Genomic DNA, 15,606 nt, shown 5'->3' on the forward strand with positions numbered 1-15,606 from the left:
GTCTTGTGTTTTATATGTAATAAGAACCACTGGTTAAAAAAAAAAATCTGTCTCAAAAATGGTGAAGTGGTCTTCTCATGGATCCATTTTTGCTCATCAGTATTTATCATGTGATATTCAAATGAGTGTCATTAAACTAAACAGCTTTTGTAGTTAAGAGTCAGCAAATGCAAACCATTCTGTCAATCTTGCCACTGGTTAACACCAAACTAACTCCCACTTGAATATCTTGAAAATTGTAGCATTTCATTACCGCTGCCACTCAGGGCTAAGGGACTAAATATCCAGAGAAGACAAAAGTGAATTCACTGACTTTCATAGTCTTCTATTTTCCCTACTTGAATTTCCCATCACTGAGCCTGTACCACCAGCATAGCACTGAAAATAATAATAGAGAAAAAATCAATTAAATGACTGTATTTCAGTCACAAGACTTATTTCTGGCATTATGAACTAAAAGTGTATTGAGCAGTTTGTAACTGACAGCAGTGCCATGAAATTACAATGCAGCCATGATAATTATCCTCTACATTATTTTTTAATATATATCAAGAGAAATACAGCATTTCTTTTCACTTTTAATGGCATGCAGTATAATAGGAAGATAAGAAGTGGGGTGTTTTTCAGTATAATAGGAAGATAAGAAGTGGGGTGTTTTTCTTAGTCTTATAGTTAAAGGCAGTGACAAAGAAAAGGATATAACTTTGATGATGTGTGATCATCAATGCTGAAATAGACATCAATCATATTATCAGTCTATACAAACTGCATACATACAGTTAAAGTAAAACGAGATGCACTTTATTCACGAAGCTGTAATGACTGACAACCGTCAAGAACAAAAATATAATGCAATGGGGATGGACAAAATGATTCTTTTCTTGACTCAACTGTATCAATTATCAAACAAAGTTCACAGAAATGTAAAATGTAATTAATTCATTATTGTTTGAAAATATACTGAGCAATTAGAGAGATGTTGGGATCCTGTATTAGTTCAGCTTCTTAATGTGTTATTTTCACTAGATTTCCAATGCTTTCAAATTGATTTAAATTAAATTTAACATATAGCATGAACTTTTCTTGCTTTAATATTGATTACATTTTTAGGATGAACTTCTTTCTGCTTTTTATCTTAAATATACACAATAATCATTGAAAGTTTGGAGACAAAATTACTAAGGCTATGTCTATAGGATCTATTGGCAGAAATCTCAACTCAACTTTTGCTTGAGTTTTATCGACCTGCCTTTTATCTCCAGTGACAGATAGGAGCTAAAATATCTAGAAAATAGTGTTAGTGACACCATTTCTTTTGAACTTGAATCAGATTTAGTCACTCAGAGGATGATTGTATTGAACAAAAATGTTGGATTATAACTCATTTCCCAACGGTACAGTAAATTTTTCATCCATATGACAAGTTTGTGTTTGGTGTTTTCCTAGATTCTTTGGACATATTGAATAAAAAGGATACATAGTTTTCTAAATATGACCTCATTGTTTGCAGAAAAGACCAAAGTTCAAGGAAGAAAGCATTCTAGTCTTCCTCTGTCAAGAGATTTTGAACATTGTGGAAAAGAAGGGCAGGTGCAGTAGTACTCTCTCCTTATTTGCTTCACATGTACACATTTGGGAGTAAAGTCTCTTTTCTATCTAACTTTAATTACACAGTGCAAGGAGGTCCACTGTATGAGACTAGAGGAATAGATAACTTCAAAAATGAAAGGTAATATCCCCTTCTGGGAAAGTGGCATGGATCCTGTGGTGAAACAGTCAAACGTGGAGGGTTGATGTCAGTGGAGAGCCTCTAGATACACTTTGCTGGAGAGTCTGATGCTGTGAGTCCACCACTGGGCCAGAAGAGCCACAAGGTACCAGTCACGCTGGTGGGAAATTTAGGGGGATTCTATCTATCCCAGTGGAACCTGTTCCAGGTGTAGTGAATAGAATTTACCAGGGAATAAACTGGAGCAGAAGCTGGGCCAGAAAGAAAACCTGAAGCAGAAGGTAAACCAGAAACAAAACTATGGGAGATCAATAATTTGTGGTACCAGAACTTTTTCACACTCAGAACACGAACTCTAAATGCCAAGTTTCCTTGCTTGGACTTCCTAAGTCCTCTTCCCATTCAATTGCAGCTCATTGACCTAGTAATGGACACTCATGTTTACCAACCCTGGCAGTTATCATAGAGGAGATGTTTAACAACATTTAATTTCTAATTGCAGAATAATGAGGGGAATCTGTTCAAGTGGAGTTTTGTTAAATATCAGACACGGATATCTTTGTTCAAAGACAGATAAAAGAGACCAAACATATTCAAATAAATGATAATGTGACATAAAATTAAACTATTACTTAAGAAGCTAAAAAAAAAGGAATATATCCTAAGAAAATATTATGGGAAACAGTAGTTTTACAAAGTAAGTATGTTGCTTTCTCAATCAAAATGTGCCTTTGGGGGGAATGAAAGAAGATCTTAATATAGGCAATTGATACGAAAAGACTCTGACTGCAGTAAAGAAAGAACTAAAGGTGACTAATACTACCTTATCACACTATGAGATCTGTATTCAAAGTAGATTCAAGTAGGAAAAGGCAGAGCTGATGTTTCAAACAACTAAGTTCTGATGTGGAAGGTAAATTTAGGCACTTTTCTGGAAAAAAAAGGAAAAAGGATGGAAGACAAAAACAATAACAGGGAACACAATGGATTAAAATCCAGTTTGTGCCCGGGCACGGTGGCTCAAGCCTGTAATCTCAGCACTTTGGGAGGCAGAGACGGGCGGATCACGAGGTCAGGAGATCAAGACCACCCTGGCTAACACGGTGAAGCACCGTCTCTACTAAAAAAAAAAAAAAACATAAAACTAGCCGGGCGAGGTGGCGGGCGCCTGTAGTCCCAGCTACTCGGGAGGCTGAGGTAGGAGAATGGCGTAAACCCAGGAGGCGGAGCTTGCAGTGAGCTGAGATCCAGCCACTGCACTCCAGCCTGGGAGACAGAAAGAGACTCCGCCTCAAAAAAAAAAAAAAAAAAAAAAATTCCAGTTTGTATACCCAAGATTATAGATAAATGGAATTCCTAGTAAATACGGAGAAACATAACAGAAAAGAATTGAATTCCAAATAAAAGAATTCTTTCATGAGATTAAAAAAACCCACTCTTAATATGTAGATTAAGATTCTTATTTAGTGCCAGATAAAATTAATGAAAGGAGCCTAGAAATGTGCTACTCAAATTGTTAAATTTTACCAACAAATACACTTGCATAATAAACAAGGTAGAACATAAGAATATGTTTTTAAAAATCAGGTCTTTAAAATGGCCTGCAGATTCCCTTTTGATTTTCTCCTTCTACTCGCTTCCTTCTCCGGCTTCATCTTCTGTTCTTTGTTTCATTAACACTGGTCTTATTGCAGTTTGTTGATCAGCCAGGCATGATCTGACATTACAGTCTTTGTACTCTCAATTCCCCCTGCCTCAAAGTCTTCCCTGAGTTAGAAATATTACTACATTCCTCAGATTAAGGAATTACAAGATTGCTTAAATCTGTCTTTAAGATTTGCTCAAATCTCACTATCTCAAAGATGCTTACCCTGATACCACATTTCGTACTGCAACTGCTGTGCCCCTTCCTAACCAACTCTGTTACCTCATATCCCCCTCTTCTTCCCCTTCATATTTATTTGTTTGAATTCCCTGTTTTTGGCTGGACAAGGTGGCTCACGCCTGTAATTCCAGCACTTTGGGAGGCCGAGGCAGGTGGATTACCTGAGGTCAGGAGTTTGAGACCAGCCTGATCAATATGGTGAAATCCCATCTCTACAGAAAATACAAAAATTAGCTAGGGGTGTGTGTGGGGGGGGAGAGGGGGGAGGTGCGCTTGTAGTCCCAGCTATTCAGGAGGCTGAGACAAGAGAACTGCTTGAACCCGGGAGCAGGAGGTTGCAATGAGCCGAGATCCCACCATTGCACTCCAGCCTGGGCGACTGAGCCAGACTCCATCTTAAAAAAAAAAAAAAAAGGAAAAGAAAAAAGAAATCTCTGTTTTCTTTTCTTTTTTCTCTTTTCTTCTCTCTCTCTCTCTCTCTCTCTCTCTCTCTTTTGAGATGGAGCCTGGCTCTGTCACCCAGGCTGGAGTGCAATGGCGCGATCTCGGCTCACTGCGACCTCTGCCTCCCAGGTTCAAGGAATTCTCCTGCCTCAGCCTCCTGCGGAGTTGGGACTACAGGCGCACACCACCACTCCCGGCTAATTTTTGTATTTTTAGTAGACACGGGGTTTCACCATTTTGACCAGGATGGTTTCGATCTCTTGGCCTCGTGATCCGCCCGCCTTAGCCTCCCAACGTGCTAGAGTTACAGGAGTGAGCCACCGCGTCTGGCCAGAGTTCTCTATTTTCATGGAGAATATGTGATACTTGCATAATTACATTTTTAAAGAAAGCTTTCTCATTACTAGGAAGCATATTACAAAGTTTAACATGAGAAAGGGAGTGTATTTATATTAGTTTCTATGTTACATTACAAATTATCTTAAATTCAGAGACTTCAAGAAAGAAGCAGTTATGACATTCATTTTAAGATTTGAATTTATAAGGATATAAAATGTTGTTAATAAAATGTGGTAGTCTCACATTCTAAACAGGTAGATCACATTTTTCTGGAGGGATTACTTTAGTCTTCCTTCCCTTCTTCCTTTCCTTTTTTTCCCCTTTTCTCCCTTTCTTCTTGTTCCTTCTTCTCCTTTTCCTCCTCCTAGTCCTCCTTCTTTTTCATTTAGTATTTTAGTGGTTTTTAAATGTCCACAAATGTTTGGCACTTACCTTGTGTAGGTGGAGCTTAATATGCAGGTGGCCTGGTCTTAGTGACTCTTTTCTAATGCATAGAACACTGAGAAAGTAGCCATGTGTAACTTTTGACACCAAGTCATAAAAGACGTTTGTAATATTCTTGGATCATTTGCTCTGAAAGTAGCTAGCTGCCATGTCAATCGGACTTTCAAGCTATCTGGAGACTTCCATGTGGTGAGGAACTGAAGCCTCCTGCCCACACCCTTGTGTGTGAGCTATCTTGGAAATGGGTCTTCTGACCCCAACTTGAGCCGTGAGATGACCCGAGCCCACTTCAATTTCACGAAAGATTCTGAGCCAAAACCATTCAGCTAAGCTGCTCATGAATTCATGACCTACAGAACAGTAATGTCATAACTGCTTCTTTCTTGAAGTCTCTGAATTTAAGATAATTTGTAATGTAACATAGAACTAATATAAATACACTCCCTTTCTCATGTTAAACACTAAAATTAAAATAGTTACTTAAAGTGTTAGTAATAACGATGGAAACACATGTTATTACTAACACTTTAAGTAACTATTTTAATTTTAGTGAAATGATTTAAGTGGATGCTTCAGACCAACATCCTGTTTTTACATAAATTATTTCATATGCATCTCCAGCTAAAACAGGAAATCTGAGTGCAGCCCATTCCGTTGCAATTTTCTTCATTTTATGCCAAATTCCTATGGCTAGTAGGTAAGCCCTTCCATTTCTCTGCACTCAATTTTCTTTTCTGCAGGTCTTTGGAATAAACAGATTTTCAGTTTTCATTCAGTTCTGATATTTTGAAGTCTGCGGGAAATTTTAAACTTCTATGAGCCTAAAGTTTCCAGATTTCAGTAATGATAAATATAACTTTAGCAATACTCTTATGCAAGTGAAAAGGACATTTTATGTTCATTAGAAATATAAGTAAGTAGAAGCCCAAGAATATTATTGTAAACTATGACACATTTAATAATTTTATCCTGATGGGAGACTCCATGTACAGGATTCAAGCCCTAAGCAGAGACAATAGGAGACAATACTCTCCCAAGAAGAAACCATTTTATTTGCCAGTAATCTAGGAAACGCTTTCAGAGACCCTGCATAGAGGTTTTTCCAGAAAAGCTATACATTGTGAAAGAGGAATGGGCAAATATAACGTTTGATTTTAAATTTCTGGTTTGATTAAATCTTCATTTTCATAATACATTTTTCTTTATCCTATGTTTTCGGTTGTTGAAACTAACATAAGTTAATTTGACTTATTGCCACTCGTTTACTTGATCAATACAAATGCCTCTGCTATTGCAATTTTTCAGTGACATACATCCACTCGTAAGGCATCAGGTTCTGTCATTTCATATTATTTTGCTGCCTTATAGAAATGGCCTCTTTCCCTTTTCTTCTGACACAATCTGTTGTGAGAGGTCATTTCAATCTGCTCCATTTCTGAACAAAGTCTCTAAGATTGGTTTTGAGATTTTGAATTTCTATTTTAGCGCCCCATACGAATGACACTAAGCATTTTGCCATGTGTTCTATGTCATATCTTATATAGAAAGAGAGAGAAGATGGGGGAGAGAGAGAGAGAGAGAGATGCCTTTATTTGAGCACTGTCATTCTGCATTGAAATACTTGATTTATCATACAGTCAGCTGCAGGTTTCTTAATCAAGCTACTAATAATGACACTAATAATCCACACTGTTCAGGTCAAAGTAAGCGCCCCACTTTTTCTTCCTCTCCACAGCTTTGTGTTTTCTTTAGTGAGGCATTGCAGTCATACTGCTTCTATGAGCTTAAAAAGCCAATGGTTCACTAAACAGACTTTTCCTTTCAGTTTTATGCTACAGAAGACACTAGTAGCAACTCTTTTATAGAAAATGTGGTCTCTACAGTACCTTTTCCCATCCCCCCTCTCCCTGGCCAGAGCGATAATGTTTCAATTAAGTGTAATCCAATGCTCCTGGCATTTGCGATTCTTATTCTTTCCCTAGTGTTTGGAGTGACACATTGCTTTGATTTGTCATCATCTTGCTTTTAGTAGAATCAAACTTCCCACACACTGAAGGCTAAAGTAGCTAGGCTGAAGTAGCTAGGGGGTTGTGACTCGGGCATTAAACTAATTTTGTTCCTGGCTCTTACCTCTTCACGCCTGGCCTGTCACAGGCCATCTCTACAAGCTCTTCTCAAGAAAGACCATTAGGAGACATAGAATGGGAAAAAATCTGAAGGTCGTTGACTAAATGATATATCAGGCTTTTGCCATTTTGTCTTTGATGCAGCTTAATATATGTATAATTTTGTGACCAGACTTTAACCCTGATTTGCCATCTTTTACTCCAAATCTTGTGCCAGAGATTCTCCCCCAAACACAAAATATGTATCTTTTCATGCTAATTCCAACTGAACTCTTGACTATGTCAGCACTTGCCTAACTTACCCAGTTTTTATCTTTACTTAAAATACGGCTCTGGACTTGGTATCTGACTGGTCTCCACTCTAGATTTTTAGCTGTTAACTTTGAGCTAGGACAAATAGCATGACTCTAAGAAGATCATTACTGTGGGTTCATTAACAAGTGAAGTGTTTCAAGCATGTTATAGTATTTTTTTTTTTTTTTCTATGAGAGAAACAAATTCAGGGAAAAGAAACCAAAGAAGCAGAAAATCAGAAGTATCCATTCTTGGAGTGTAAAAAGAGAACAAGAGAGATACTGTTAGAACAAAGAAGCCACCCAGAATATATCTATTATTTCTCAGTGAGTCTGAGCAATGATGCAACTGTCACTGCCTTCATATTGGCAAAGATAGGACCTAGGATTATGCAAAAAGCCATTTCTATGTATGTTTTCTGGTTCTCTTAAGGACTCCCTCAGGAAACTTGAAGAGAGAAAGGCAACCTCTTTTCAAATAGAGGAAACACATCTGTCTTGATTATTGGCCACCAGTATGAGTGGTGGATAATTCATTTATTCTGCCTTTAATTGTTTCTTGTGAAATGATTCAAACTCAGCATCTGAATCTATAATTATCTGGGTGTTAATGATGTTCCACAGGAAGGATTACATTGCTGGCCAAGTTAAGAAACTATAGTAGCCGGGCGCGGTGGCTCAAGCCTGTAATCCCAGCACTTTGGGAGGCCGAGACGGGCAGATCACGAGGTCAGGAGATCGAAACCATCCTGGCTAACACGGTGAAACCCCGTCTCTACTAAAAATACAAAAAAAAAGAAAAAAAAAAAAAAACTAGCCGGGCGAGGTGGCGGCGCCTGTAGTCCCAGCTGCTCGGGAGGCTGAGGCAGGAGAATGGCGTGAACCCGGGAGGCGGAGCTTGCAGTGAGCTGAGATCTGGCCACTGCACTCCAGCTTGGGTGACAGAGCGAGACTCCGTCTCGAAAAAAAAAAAAAAAAAAAGAAGCTATAGTAAATTTGGATTCTCATTAAGAAGAAACTCTTCCTGTTAATGTGACTGGAAACCTCTTTCACATTGTTGATGTGCGTTAATATTCACTGAATATATTCTGTATGTGTTCATATAGCAAATTATACATAATAAATATAGCAAATTAAAGTTCATTCTCATTGCAGAAAAGATACATTTGTCCTTAACAAATCCTTTTGTCTTCATGAAGTTTGAGTAAAAACAACCATTCAAAGAGTCATGTGCCACATAACAATGTTTAATCAATGATGGAACCACATGCATGACGGTAGTCTCATAAGATTATAATGAAGCTGAAAAATTCCTATTGCGTAGTGATATCATAGCTGTCATAACATTGTAGCACAACACATCCCTGATGTGTTTGTGGTGGTGCTAATGTTAAAAATCCTACTGCACTGCCATTTATCTAAAAGTACAGCACACACAATTAGGTACAATACATAATACTTGATAATGATAATAAATGACCATGCTACTGGTTTATGTATTTACTGTACTATAATTTGTATTGTTATTTTACAATGTACTTTTTCTACTTATATAAAAAGGAAGTTAATTGTAAAATAGCAGCTTTTAGTAGAATCAAACTTCCCATTATTGTAAAATAGTCCTTCAGGAGGTATTCCAAAGAAGGCATTGTTATTATAGAGGGTAACAGATCCATGCATGTCAATGTCTCCAAAGACCTTCCAGCAGGACAAAACATGGAGGTAGAAGCCAATGATATTGATCCTGACCCTCCGTTGGCCTAGGCTACTGTATGTGTTTACATAGTAGTTTTTAACTAAAAGGTCTGAAAAGTACAAAAAGAAAAGCAAAAAAGAAAAAAATTAAAATTTAAAGATAAAATAAAGCTTATAGAATAAGAATATACAGACAGAAAATATTTTTGTACACTATACAATGTGTTGCTATTTTAAGTGAAATGTTTTTTACGGAAGAGTCAAAAAGTTGAAAAAATTTTTCAATTCCACAAATAAATGAGAACATCAGTGGATGAATGCTTGAGGGGATGCATACTCCATTTTCATGATATGCTTATTTCACATTGCATGACTGCTTCAAAACATCTCATGTATACTATGTATATATATACACCCACAAAACTTAAAAACTAAAAAAAAAAGTTTTGGAGTTAAAAAATTTAAAAGGATACCGATCATATGCAGACATTCTGGCCCCAAAGAGGATAAAATTGAAGAAATAAAAGGAGTCATTAGTTCCAAACAAAATAAAATCAGCTAGGTAAATTTTATTTGTATTATATCTAAATTAGTATTATTGTATTATATAATGATGTGATATTAAATTATATTTTACATAGCTAGATAAAAATAAAGGCATCCATTGCTTTATTAGTTATTTGTTTTTCCAAGGTCTATTTCAATGTCAGTCACTTGAAAATAAAATGTATTTTCCTACAGGCTCATATATTTAGCAGAGTGATTAGGTTTGCAGATCATTTGAAAAACTCAATTTTACTTATAATACACGTGAATGAAAATATGAACAGCTTAAATTCTAAGTTCTGATAGAGCACTATGTAGAAAAAATAATAATAATGTTGATGGTTTCGAATAATTGTAAATCATTATTATGGTATTATGCAATTGTCATTTTACATTGTCTTTGCATTTTACAGGCATGTTCAATGAAGATATAATTTCACTAGAAAATGTCTATCATCTTTTCTAAACACCTACCCCATCTTCTTCTTAACTTTTTTCTCGAGTCCTCAGGAACCCAGTACTCTTTTTTTAATTTGTCTGTCTAGAAGGTTTTAGCAGCAGCATCCATGTTGAAAAAGATTAGCAGCTAGGAAATAACAGTATAGTGGTGAGAAGGAGACATATCTATTTTTGCCTTTACAGCTCTACATCCGGTAGCAGGCTTAAAAAGTCATCCACAATCCACGTTTATATATGTCTTGAACTATATTTTATTATAATACCCCATCAGCTTATTTTAAAATGTATATTTTTAATCCATCAGGAATTAATTTTATTATATAGTGTAATATGCTATCTCAATACCATTTATTAAAACTTCTATTACTTTCCTTACTGACCTGATATACTTCCTTTATCATATACTTACTACATGTCCTTTAGGCATGTTTCTGACTTTCATATTTTGTTACATTGATACTTGTTTCAACATACTGTTTGAATTATCTTTAGAATGTAAGTTAACATTTTGTACAACGAGGCTGTGTCACTATCCTTCCAAAAATGTTTTTACAATTCTCACATTTTTCTATTGTACTCCAAATTAACTCATTAATCATTTGGTAAAATTCTTAAGAAAAATCACTTACTATACTGAATAATATTTTATTAAATTAATAGATTAACTCTGAAGAAATAAATTTTTATGTTATTAAACCCTCTAATTCAGTACTATAATAAGCCCGTACACACCTTTGTGTCTTCATTTACTATCTTAATCTTTTAAATTTCTCTATTTAGGTTAGTACTACAGTTAAATATTTTTCTCACTGTATGTGATACTTCACTATTTTGAATTCTTTTACTGTTATAGATTCTAAATCTAAGTTGCCTACAGCTGTTAAAAAATTATTTTGTGATTGACTCTTTGCCTTATTATATTATTGCTTATCATACTTCAATTGATTCAGGTGATTACCTTGGGCTTTCCAAGTACAGAGCATATAATCTATATGTAGTGTTGTTTTGTCTCTTTTTTTGGTAATAGTTATGCCTATGATATATTTTGTAGCAATTAAATAGAGTATTCCTAAGTGTTGAAAGTAGAAGTGACTCCAGAATTTTACCATTAAAAATTATATGATCTGTTTTAAGACAGTCTTTATCATGTGAAAGAGCTATTTTTTGATTGCACATTTTTTGAGCAGTCTTACAGAGGATATTAAATGTTATCAATTTAATATACAAAGAAGACTACATTACTTTTCTTCCTCAAATTAACTGTCTTTAAAGTCTTTAAGGAAAATCTCCTTGGCTATGTAATACTGCTCAATTTGATTTGCTAATGGTTTATAAAAGAGTTTTGTCGGTCGGGCGCGGTGGCTCAAGCCTGTAATCCCAGCACTTTGGGAGGCTGAGACGGGCGGATCACGAGGTCAGGAGATCGAGACCATCCTGGCTAACACGGTGAAACCCCGTCTCTACTAAAAACTACAAAAAACTAGCCGGGCGAGGTGGCGGGCGCCTGTAGTCCCAGCTACTCGGGAGGCTGAGGCAGGAGAATGGCGTAAACCCGGGAGGCGGAGCTTGCAGTGTGCTGAGATCCGGCCACTGCACTCCAGCCTGGGCGACAGAGCGAGACTCCGTCTCAAAAAAAAAAAAAAAAAGTTTTGTAATCTTATTAAAAAAATGTGATTGACATATGTTCTTTGTTTTCATGATATCTTGTTTAGTTATTGGCAAGAAGGGTTTAAAAGAACACCAAATATTTCAAAATTTCTATCTTTTTCTGTAACCTGGAATAATTTAAATTGTATAAGTTATCAAAATATTAAGATTTGATATAACTATACTCAACAATATGTGCATATTCTCTGATCTCAAGATGTTTATACTCTAATTAGCATTCAAATTATGTAAAAATACAATGGTATTTCAGAAAACTTGTAAAATGTTTCCAAGAGAACTAACAAGGAGTATAATGTAAAGAACTTTAGATTGAAAACCAGGATATCTAGGTTTTTATTCAAATTCTGTCACTATCTATATGATTTTTGACTATGTGTCTTTGCTGCTCTGAAGTCAAATATTTTATTTGGAAAGTAAGGTAGAAATTGATGACATCTAAGATCATGTGTTTTGTTGTGATTTATCAGAACAGTTTATTTGCTCCATGTCTTAACTGTATTTTATTCAAATACAGTCCAATTCAAATTTTACTAAACTATGTTGTGAAGATTTGAAAAAATATTGTAGGCTACTGAGGAACAAATGCATGTGGCACAAGCCACATGTGGTATGCCGACATCACTGAAATTTATCTCAGTACAGATGGTCAAATGAAAATATGTGGTGTTCATTGAGAGAAGGTAAATGTGTCCTTAGGTCTCCCATGCAAAAACAACAACAACAACAACAAAAACATGGAACAGTGTTGTGCCCCTCCAGCTGACCTTGCTTTGCTCTTTTATTGTAACATCTTAATTCACCAGATAGTTGATGGTGAAGTATAAAAAGATGTTTTGTGAGCCTCATTTTATTCTTATACATTTATAATAGTATCTATAGAATGTGAGCTCTTAATTCACATTTTATCCATCACTTATTTTATCTCCACAGATGTGTGCACAATTGTTCTTTTAGGACTCAGTTCAGCCCACAGATGTCTCCACAGCTGCTCTCTATTCCAAAGGGGAATTTTTTCCTTGGAAGCAGTCATGTAAGTTTTTTGTTGTTTTGTTTTGTTTTTGTTTTATTTTTATTTAAAGTGTGGTAAAGACTTCTTCCTTTCCTGGACTTGGTGGCAGGCCCGGGGGAGGGGGTGGGGGTGTGGGGATCTTACCTAAAAGATGGCCTTGAGATTTGCATCAAGAAAATATGACAATAAAGCACTATCTGCATTTAGGCTCATTCTTTAAATTCTGCTTAATGTTTTTGCATACTAGAGGCCCACGAATTATAATCACCCAAAAGTTGAATCTTTTCCTCCTGTTTCCATGACTGAGTTGATATGCTGAGGCAAAGTAAAAACACCACAATTCATTCAGGGCAGGAAGAGAAAAAAAGAAAATAAAACAGTCAAACAAATGCCTAGTTTAGGCAAAATTGCCAATTTGAGAATAGCTTGGGGCTTGTGGGGAGTAAATGATTCAAATTGCTGCCTATATTATCTGCATTTACTGGGCTTATGAACTTTATAATTTTCTTTGTGTGGTAGGGATACTACATAATTTAATAGAATAAACTTGAGGTTATATCAATTATATTTTTGTCTGTGTTACTCCAGAAACCTCTGAATATTTATATTTGTATAAGAAAGGTCTTCCCTTCAAACATCACCTATATTCAGCATCAAGCGTCATTGAGTATTCAACTTGTAAGCAGCCTTAGAGAGAACTAAGGTCATTTCTCTCATTTCATAGATTATGAACTGACAATCTGGATGACGACATGACTTACACAAAATCATGCAGTCAGTCTGAAGATTGGTAAGAGTTAGATGCTTAATTTTCTGATGAAGAGGTCATCAGTACCACATTCATTGTTCGTTGTTAGCTTAAACTCATCAGAGGTTAAAATTACCAAAGATCTCTGATGTTAGATTCTTTACAAAATTGAGATTTACTGCTTATTTTTTGGCTGTGTTGTTTTTGGTTTTGTTTTTATTTTTGTAGGAGATGGTTAAAACACTTGTGTAGAGCATTTAATGAGTAATGAAACAGTCTATTTCCTTTTGGGAATTAATGTAGCAGTGGAGATCTTTACAATTCAAAATCATAGGTAAAGTTATTTTTTAAATGTAAAGCAAAATTTATATACCATTTTTTTTTTTTTTTTTTTTGAGGCGGAGTCTCGCTCTGTCGCCCGGACTGGAGTGCAGTGGCCGGATCTCAGCTCACTGCAAGCTCCGCCTCCCGGGTTTACGCCATTCTCCTGCCTCAGCCTCCCGAGTAGCTGGGACTACAGGCGCCCGCCACCTCGCCCGGCTAGTTTTTGTATTTTTAGTAGAGACGGGGTTTCACCGTGTTAGCCAGGATGGTCTCGATCTCCTGACCCCGTGATCCGCCCGTCTCGGCCTCCCAAAGTACTGGGATTACAGGCTTGAGCCACCGCGCCCGGCCACCAATGTTTTTTAGAGCGATTATTTTGAACATTTTATTTAATTTTTTGGGATAAAAGTAGAAAAACACAAGCCAAGAAAATTAAACTTTATAGAAAAAAACTTAGGCCTTAATGATTAAAAGTAGAATTTATATTGACAAGAGAAACTATTGGAATATTGAGGATATTGCAACAGAAACTATTGAAATATTGGGGGATAGATTAGAAATGTACTTTCATTATCATGGATAATAAATGATAGACACATAAGTGTACAAATGCAGAAATTATTGATTTAGACCAGTCTGATGTTATAAAACATAACTATACATCTATATGACTGACAGAGCATGCATTAAACTTATTGAGGATTCATTCAGAAACTATTATTTCTAATATTTAAGCTACAGATTTGTTAGTACACTTGGATCTTTTATAATACAATTTAAAATATTCATTAATTTAGATATTACATGTAGTATCACATGCTAAGCAAGCTGTTGATATTGCTTCTATTTCTTGTTTGTTTTGTTGTTGTTGTTAACAAACCATATTGTTATTTCATTCGGTTGAGTTTCCTCATCTGAAATGACTTGGTTATAAAGACCTATGTATTTTGATTAGCAATTTTGTATAGTTGATTTTAAGATCTAGAGTTTCACAGCTGTTAATATATAATCTTATAAGCTGATCTTTCCTTAGAATGATATCTATTGTACTAAGAAAAATGAACTAATGTAACATTTTTATGCTTCTATTTAGATAACAGAATTATATGGTCTCCTTCAAGAGGGGTATCATAAAACGATATTCAACAGCTATTACTTGGAATTCTCTTTCACCAAGATTATTATTAGAGCAGTTTTATTAGGAGGGATTTGTCAACATACCATATGCTGCAAACTGTTGACTTAAAGTGTAAGGGCTGAGTTTTTGAAAGGGAGATTTTGGTGTGCATAAAGTTATACACACAATTGCGTTTTTGCCACAATTACCTACTCATGCTATAGACTATCAACTACATAATTTTTTTTTAAAAATTGCTTTGCTTGCAAAAATGATAACATTTTTTATTTCCCTCATTTTTAATAAATGAAATAAATTTATGACTACATTCCTTTGATTCACATTTTATAAAATATTGGACCTACAAAGATCATTCTTTTCCATGTTACTCTTGAGAAAGTTCCCTACTTCCAAAAAAATTTCTTCCTTTAAGCAACCAACTTACAAAATGAGAGACATGGCCTTTGAGAAATAGTTTAGAATAATAAATCATCAACTGGTAGTCCTTACACATTATGTGTTACATTTATATATAATTCATATATAATATATAATTTATAAACATATATAATGTAGATATTAAAGGAAGATTACTCCTCAAAATATGAAAAAAATTATAATAGCTGTCACAACCTGTATCAAATATTATCTTCTAAGATTAAAATATGAAGAAACTGAAGTAATCTATGTGTTGACTCTGTTGGGATGTAAAGTAATTTTGTGAATTAGGATTTGATTTTGTCCTTTGGTCTTGTTTGCTGTAGGTTCACTAAAACTTGC

The sequence above is a fragment of the Trachypithecus francoisi genome, unplaced genomic scaffold (genome assembly GCF_009764315.1).
Source record: "Trachypithecus francoisi isolate TF-2019V2 unplaced genomic scaffold, Tfra_2.0 Lachesis_group0, whole genome shotgun sequence".
Lineage (NCBI taxonomy): Eukaryota > Metazoa > Chordata > Mammalia > Primates > Cercopithecidae > Trachypithecus > Trachypithecus francoisi.